This window comes from Pimephales promelas, chromosome 21, assembly GCF_988280905.1.
Source record: "Pimephales promelas chromosome 21, fPimPro1.hap1.1, whole genome shotgun sequence".
NCBI classification, from domain to species: Eukaryota; Metazoa; Chordata; class Actinopteri; order Cypriniformes; family Leuciscidae; genus Pimephales; species Pimephales promelas.
In genome coordinates this window covers 16,014,293-16,021,471 of record NC_142789.1, presented here as the reverse complement: position 1 = coordinate 16,021,471, position 7,179 = coordinate 16,014,293, and the positions used below count along the sequence as shown (strand labels likewise).

At 37.7% G+C, this 7,179-nt stretch overlaps 1 protein-coding gene across 1 annotated transcript in view; it reads left to right on the top strand.

The window, feature by feature from the left end:
* Nucleotides 1-4,269: 4,269 nt before the first annotated feature.
* The window catches only part of tafa4b (TAFA chemokine like family member 4b), a 68,798-nt gene continuing 65,888 nt past the window's right edge, over nucleotides 4,270-7,179 (top strand). Inside the window, exon 1 of the mRNA XM_039674099.2 lies at nucleotides 4,270-4,749. The gene's annotated coding sequence lies outside the window, so the exon portion shown is untranslated. The remainder of the gene's footprint in view (nucleotides 4,750-7,179) is intronic.

Below are 7,179 nucleotides of genomic sequence, written 5' to 3'. Positions count from 1 at the left end.
ATTATTTATGGATATCACTAAATTTAGCCTTTATCATAAATCAGTCATTACAAGAACTTGACTTATTTCTGGTGTTTTATAGTATAAGCCTCTATATGACAGACAAAAAGTGTACTGGTTTGAGATGCGCAGTCACTGCCATTAATCTCTGTGACCTCAAAGCTGAAAACGGGGACTTGAGAATACAGGAAATACCTGTTAAATTATTACCAGTTGAAACTATTACCAAGAAAAGCTTTCATTTGAAACATTTTAAATGGGGGAAAATGAAGAAAAACCTGGAATATTTTATATGCATAGCATAGCACCCAGAGAAATGACAAAACATTCTAATAAAAAATATTTTTATTTACAAAACACCCCCACTTTTATTTAAATGTGACCAACTAAAACAGTTAATTTAGAAAAATATTTCCATCTTGAAAAATGTGAGTGTAATATTTTATCCATTATGTTAAGATGAATATGTTATGATTGAGACTTGATTTTTTTTATTTTTTATTTTTTACACAGAATAACAAAGTATTCACGCTCTTTCACTTGTATATTGTAGCCGCTAGATGGCGGTACAACATTATTAATAATTCTGTAGGCTATCATTTCTTTGGAATTTCTACCATGACGCTGATGTCCCGTTTCATCCGAACTGTAAGATTATTAACTCTCTGAAGTTTGTGAAATCCATCCATGGCGTTATATATTTATATTTGGGACATTATTACGATAGCTTTAAGCTACTTTAGATTTTATCTTCTTACTGCTCTCTCACTGATTTACAGTCTTGTAGGCCTACCGCGTATACGCACTTGTCAGAGGTAACGTTAAATGATAAAGTTACGTTGCTTTCACTGTCTCTCGGTTGTTATAGAGAGGCTAAATGAGTGTGTGCTCGAACACAGACAGTTTATTACAAACGGCGGGCTGCACTTGCTCTGTAATTACTGCAAGTAACAGGAGAGTTATAGTCGCGCGCGTGAAGGATTATTCTCCGTCTCAGTGCTTTCTAATGATGAACCCCACACAGCTAATAACGCCACCCTTTTCCCTTCATGTCTTATTCAGTGGATTCTTTCACTGAATTTCGCGGGTGGCCTTATTTTGTCGTGTTTAAAGTAATGGGATGTCACTGGTGGAATTGTTTGGGAGTGAGCAATTATTACCGCACTCCTTTCCCTCTCTTCTGCTGAAGAAATGTGCTCCCCAAACCCTGTATGATTCTCTTCCTCATATACACTGCATCATGTAAATCTTACCTCTGAGGAAACAGGATGATTATAACGTTCCTTCCTCGAAATGTAGGCTATGTGTTTTCTGTTTTGGAAATGTAATTTATGAAGTCAATTTCTTAATTTAAACGATTATATTAATATTATAAGAGTAGGCCTATACATTGGATGGTGGTGTCATCTTAGGCTAAATTTAATTTTTTTAAATGTATTTATAGCTGTGCCTTTAAGAACAGGGTTGCCAATTTTTAGTCCATTTAGTCATTAGCTGTTCTTTTGCTCAAGGTCATGACTCATGACACATAATAGGCCTGTATATATAGGCCTAATATATATACACAACTTTCAGTAGTAAGTAAATTATGTTTTTACATTAACTCTAAATAATGTAGTATTTTTATAAGTTATGTAAGATTCAAGTCAGTTTAATATAATTTAAGTTTACTTTAATTTAATGACTTGCACAACTAGGCTATATGCTTAAAAGTTTTAGGCACCAACTGAATGTAAGTTTTTATTTTAAAATATGTGGAACATTTTTACAGTGTACAAACTTGAGCTAACCTCACAAAACACAGAGTTAATAACAACAAGAGGAAACACTTGTCTTTGAAGAGTTTATTTAATAATTTTATTAAGGGCATATCAGTAAAAAAAAAGTAATGGTCACTAAATTAGCCTATTTTAATCTAATCTAAACTAACTCTAAATTACCCGATTTTAAGCAAATACATTGATGTATACCAACAAAACTATTTTTTATGCTGTCACTTTGTGGTGGTAGTTATTGGAAGTTACCACTTTTTACGGTCTAAAAGGATCAATGTGTAATCATTTTAAATAGAAAATGTGCAATAAAATCTAAAATTAAACAGAGACAAATTACAAATAATAGCTTTTATTTTGTATTAAAATTGAATATATTTATTAATACAAATGACTATTTTTTATTTCCATATTATTAACTAAATAAATAAAACATTAAAATGTTTTTGTTGTTGTTGATGATGCCTTAAACACATTGGTGTCAGCTTTTTATTGTCACTGTTTGAAAATTAGATACTATTTTAATCACCAAGAAAAAGCAGTGCATGTTTTAATGAAAAACAGAATATTTATTGCCAAAATCTGTCTGGCTGTTTGTGAGCCCAAACTTTCGTGTCTGGCCCTGCTGTCTTTTGGCTCCATATGACACACAGTCTCTTTTATCCTTCTTCCCTGAGTGTCAATATTTCAGGAAATGAATTTTCGCTCTGACTTTCGACAGAGTGCTACGCAATGATCCTTCGGCACTGTTCAGTTATGATTCTCCCATTCTTGCCTGCTTTGGAACCGAGATTAGATTTGTTTGTGATCATCCATCACCCATTTCCATTGTCTTCATGCATAATATCCATTATCCTGCATGTATCATCGTGGCTTAATCTGATTCATCTCACGAAGAAGAAGAAAAAAAATTCTCACCACTGAACAGAAATAAATCAATTACCAACGGCTCATCTTACATACCCACATCTACAGGCGTCCCACAAAGCAAGAAAACATTCTCTTTCAGAGGATAAATGTGGAAATATTGATTGTGTTGGAAGAAATATTCCTCAAGTTATGATCAGACATTTCTATAATGCTTAGTCCTTTGAGAGAACAATCTCAGAAGGAAGAAGTCTCAGCGGGGATCCTATAACACAAGCTCTTTGATAAACGACATTTGTGCCCTTTCCTCCAATTCGACTCTGTCAGCATTATTATGACTTGTATTCTTTCATATGCCAGTTGTACATTAAATGCTGTACGTTTTATGCATTCTTGGAGCTGGCAGTTCTTCCGAAGCATCCAACTTGCTTGACTGGCGAATGGAAGTCCATTGTGAAGAAAAGTGCTGTCCATGGTGCTGAAACAAACTCCATGTCCAATTGTAGTCGCTAGATTAGGCTATACATTTTATTTATCCTTACCTCATAGAGATGTAAATTACAGAATATTATGCAATGACAAGTGTAATGATGTGGAGGAGTTATCAATTCCCTTTGACTTATAATAGGCTCATTTATGGGAGGCTTATTAATTGATTGATGATCTGATCAATCAATACAGATGCTTTTTCTCACTTCATCACTTGTACACTTTTACACTAGCCTACAGCCACATCTTTTTATTCTAAACATGGCGCCACAACATGTGATGACTCCTTACATTCTCTCTGCAAAAGTGCAATTGGCCAGCAATTTTGCCTGAGGTCAGTGAAAACAAGTAGCGAACATCTTGAGAGCTTCACATGGTAGTTTGGTTAATATTTTATTAGGTAAATGTCAGGGCCGAAGAGGATGTTCAATGGTGAAAATAAATAGCATGGAATATTGAGTGCAATGGCAGTACTTTTAAAACGATGATTCAAATGGGTTATATTTCTTGTTGTACTGAATACCCCTTTTATCTCCCTCTTTTTTTTTATACACGAAGGAGACAAAGATTCCAATTTCCTAGCCGAGACGACCGGGGATTGGAGACGCATATCAAAGGGTAGTTGATGTGTACAGGACTTTTATTTTCCCCTCTAAAGTCAGACGGAGTGTGATAATGAGAAAATAAAACATTTCAGGGGTATCAGATGTTAAACCTCTAAATGACCTTTTTGTGTAGGATATGGTAGGATAGGGGCATCCAGAACTCTTATTTATGATGGAGATGTATTTTCACCTGCCAGGCTCAAAGTTGAGGGGTGTTAGGGTGTGATTGGCTATTGATAACATCATTTGCAACTTGATAGAAATCAAAAGAGTCCCCGGCTAGACTGAACGAAATAGACAAAATCGACCTTTAAAGGATTAACCTGTTTGAGCGCATGGTAAAATCAAGACTACGCTTCGAGGCAGGGCAGGTTGGAGGTGTAAAAAATTAAAAACCTTTCCACTCACTTTTTTTTTTTTTGCCAGGCTGTCGTTATAGTACAGCCGCTCACTTCAACACTTGTAAGCAATGACATCAGTTAGCGTGGCTACTTGAAAGATCGCGCGCGCTGGGCGGGGGTGCAGCCGACGCACGTGCGCGGAATAAGCAAGGCAAGTTCGCAGTTCTCTTGTCAAATCGATCGCAGCTCGGGAGGAGTGTGCAAGGCGCAGTTATCATCGCAGACTTCCTCATCACTCACAGTCCCAGCGGTTCTGCAGGAAGACAGCTGTTAATAACCTAACAAGCATGCCTGGAACATTATAAGGCCATTTGTCTACTAACCTCCATATGGATTTACGCACTTCTTTTCTGAGATTCAATCGCTGACGGTGCTTTTCGCTTTTTCTTTTTCGTCCTCTCTCGTTCATCCCGTCGGTGATGTTTGGTGAAGAGATTCGCAAAATAATGGGCAAATTCGGTTCATGAACTCCCCGTTTCGCTCTGCGTGTGATGGACAGGCGGCGATCGAGTTCGAGCTTGGCTGGAGTTAGAAGAAAGTGAGCTCGTTTAAAACAAACATCTGTCTTCAGTCACATTTGAAGCAAGGAGAATGCCCTCGCTTTCATAAACGGAGGTAAACTGCTTTTCATTCTCTCTTTTGGGTCGGTTTTCGCGTTAAACTGTGACATTGATTAGTTAATGGCTGCAAATTGATATTGGCTGCGTTTCCATAACCGCTAAGCAGAGCGGTAGTAGCGCGCAAGTAGCGCGCTTTCCCAAAAGCATCGTTATATGTAGCACGTAAAAACGTTCGTAAATTAAGTCCAATGGGTGCAACAGCAACTTAAGCGGATCTTTTTTGTATCCGTTTTTTGCGAGTCAAATGGACATTTAATAAATAGTGTGAATACAATTGTTAAAAGTCTTGATAAAAATCTCATTTAAAACGTGACAATCGTAAATTGAAAAGGCATAACTTTATACGGGCCTTTTGTATTATATTAAAACAATATTCTTAACAAATGATTTGGGTGACAGAGTGACTAAATGAGCGCCTCCCACTAGTTCTTCCTCCTCCTCCTCCTCCTCCTCCTCCTCATCCTCTACTTGTTCCAATGGCAGGTTCACATGTTGCGTGGAAGCAGTGCATGTGGTTTAGCCCCAGATGCACAATCCAGATGATCTATGAATAGACAATACATATACACTGTAATCCTAATGCTGTTACGTTTCCTTCCTAAGGAACACAAATAAGTTAGAGCGACAGAGATAATGATGATCCGCATAACGCGGGCTTCCATTTATTGTTCAGAAATGTTACTTAACTTTTAGCGCATCTACAAGATGATGCGCAATTTCCTGTTTGGCAGTATTTGCGCACAATTGGAGGCGACAATCTTCTGATCGTATTGGACATCATTTTGGCCTTTGTCCAAGATATTTGGAATTAAACCACCCTTAACGACGCTTAAGTTCTACTTCTCAGATAAAGAAAAAGTATAATTTCCCCCCACTCATGTAAATAGCACATAAGGGTTTTAAAACATTTTAAGTATATAAAAGTCAGACCACACGTTAGCCAGACTGCGTATTTTCACCGTTCGCCAAACATACTGAAACGAAGAAGTTGCGTTTGCCAGAGAAGGTAACCATAACAACGCCGCGCGTAGCGCACTTTCCATCGCAATCGGTTTTTTTTTGGCTTTACATAAAACGTATGCTAACAAATATGACTTTATCATAGATTTGCATATCACAAATAAACTTTAAACACAATTAATTTACACCGCGCTAGAGGCAAGTACAGATAGCAGTTTACGCAGCGCGAGATGAACCTCGACAGATGCGCACGAAAAATTACATCAATGATTTACTTGAATTTGGTTTAATAGTCCCACCAACTTGAAGCCATTGTAATCGCGCACTGTATGAATGTTTTAGTGCGTAAGGAGACTTAATGAGAGATCAGTTTGGGTTTCTATCGAAACAGCGATTCGCTGATGTGGCGCTTTTAACACGCTTTGAATGCTCTCAATGGAGAAGGAATAGAGCTGCGCGGCTGAAGCGCGAAGTGCCGCCTGAACTAAACGCACCAACCTCATCACATCATATGTAGCAATTGCTTTCCATCTCCACCTCTTTCCCGCTTCCCTGTCATTTGTTCTTTCCAATAAGTATTGAGAGCGAGTAATTATTCCCCCTTTGTTTCGCTTCCTCCGCGGCGCGCTGCAGAGACAGTCGTGTCATTAGTTCAACCGAGGTTGGGCGAGAATTGTAACGCGACTTAATTGTCATCGACACTCACATTAACAGCTAAGCAGCACAGCTGAGCCTAGCGGAGATTGCTCAATGAAAGCTGTGCGTAAGAAGAGCTACACATGTGTTTTTCCAACTCTGTCACGCACACAGTCATCCCTTTCATTTGGGCCTTGAATCAAAGTGTTCCATTTTAGCGAGATGTTGGAGAGAAAGAGGGTGTGTGTGTGTGTGTGTGTGTGAGAGAGAGAGAGAATGTGCACCGTGGACGAGCACATCTGGGCGGCTGCCCGCAGTCGATTGGTTTCCTCTCTTGATGTCAGTGTCTTAGCATTAACTCGTAACCTGCAGCGCCCTCTTTTCTCTTTTCTTTTCTTCTTTTTTCTTTTGTGTTTTATGGTTTTCTTGTCACATGACAACAAAATGACTTCAAGCATCAATCTTTTATTAATATGACCTAATACAATTACAGTTGACCTTGATATGTAGGCTAGGTTTTCAGATAATTATACCCTTAGAAACATTATAAGGCACACACACACTAGCACACACCAACAAAAAAAAAATCAGACACTAGATATATCATTTTTGATATATTTTTTTAGAGTGGTTGCAGAACACTGTTGTTCATTTAAGTTAGAATAGCAAAATAAACTAAACTGTGACCAACAATTCTTCATACAGTGGAATATATTTATAAAACTTTGGGACCATAAATTATTTAAACACTTTGACCTGACCATTTTTTGCTTAAGTGTTTTTTCTTTAATCGCTAATGTGACCTTTTTACACCACAGGCTGAACAAAA